Below are 1,293 nucleotides of genomic sequence, written 5' to 3'. Positions count from 1 at the left end.
CGTTAAAGGATTTAAAGTGTACTCATTCCGATTACGGGGCCTCGGATGAGTCCCGTATCGTTATTTTTCGTCACTACCTCCCCGTGCCGGGAGTGGGTAATTTGCGCGCCTGCTGCCTTCCTTGGATGTGGTAGCCGTTTCTCAGGCTCCCTCTCCGGAATCGAACCCTGATTCCCCGTTACCCGTTACAACCATGGTAGGCGCAGAACCTACCATCGACAGTTGATAAGGCAGACATTTGAAAGATGCGTCGCCGGTACGAAGACCGTGCGATCAGCCCAAAGTTATTCAGAGTCACCAAGGCAAACGGACCGGACGAGCCGACCGATTGGTTTTGATCTAATAAAAGCGTCCCTTCCATCTCTGGTCGGGACTCTGTTTGCATGTATTAGCTCTAGAATTACCACAGTTATCCAAGTAACGTGGGTACGATCTAAGGAACCATAACTGATTTAATGAGCCATTCGCGGTTTCACCTTAATGCGGCTTGTACTGAGACATGCATGGCTTAATCTTTGAGACAAGCATATGACTACTGGCAGGATCAACCAGGGAGCTGCGTCAACTAGAGCTGAGCAGCCGGCCGCCCGGGAGTGTGTCCCGGGGGCCCGCGCGAACACGCAAGCGTCCGCTCAATTATTCTGCAAACAGGAGGAGGCTGGGCTCCCCTGCACGATACACCTCGAAACCCTCTCAGGTCCCGGCGGCGCGCAGCGCCGTCCTAAGTACTTGGTCGGGTTCGAGAGAGGCGCAATCGCCCGGAGATAGGCGAGTAGACGCTTTCAGTGCGACCACCCGTGCTCCCAACTGAGCTTGCCGCTGCCGACAGAGGCCCGGGAGCGTGCTGTCGTGGTGTTGCCGGCGGGAGACAACACGCGGCCACAAACAGTGACCGGGCAGCTCCAACGCCAGCGCCACAGAGGGGCAGAGCCCCACTTGGGTGCCAAAGCGAACTCTCCCAGCACAGCGCACGCGCCAACACATCCGCACAGCTGCGATACAAACCACCTGCGATAACCGCGGGGGCGACCGAGCAGCAGACGGCGTCGCGGCGCCGAGTGCCGGGCGGCGGCGCATCCTCAACGCACACAGTCCTCAATCGGACCAGCACACTGCAGATGTCCACCGCGCTTCGCACCGGGCCCGGGAGGACCCACTTTGGCCGCACGGCGCCGCGCGCTGGGTGCGCCGGCACGCAGATGCGCCGCCTGCCGCCTCCGTCAGCCGGCGCGCCTGCCACTGGGCGCCCCCACCAGCCGGCTGCCGCGCGTGCGCCCACGCAGCGCGCGGCCA

General features: G+C 61.2%; 1 non-coding gene across 1 annotated transcript in view; it reads right to left on the bottom strand.

Moving 5' to 3' along the window:
• The window catches only part of LOC126196941 (small subunit ribosomal RNA), a 1,909-nt gene extending 1,354 nt beyond the window's left edge, over positions 1-555 (bottom strand). Inside the window, exon 1 of the ribosomal RNA XR_007539362.1 lies at positions 1-555. This exon is cut by the window's left edge and continues 1,354 nt beyond it. This is a non-coding gene — a ribosomal RNA (small subunit ribosomal RNA).
• Between the last annotated feature and the right edge of the window lie 738 nt (positions 556-1,293).

Source organism: Schistocerca nitens, chromosome 7 (genome assembly GCF_023898315.1).
Source record: "Schistocerca nitens isolate TAMUIC-IGC-003100 chromosome 7, iqSchNite1.1, whole genome shotgun sequence".
Taxonomy (NCBI): Eukaryota; Metazoa; Arthropoda; class Insecta; order Orthoptera; family Acrididae; genus Schistocerca; species Schistocerca nitens.
The sequence above is the reverse complement of the archived record's forward strand: the minus strand, read 5'-3'. Positions and strand labels throughout refer to the sequence as shown.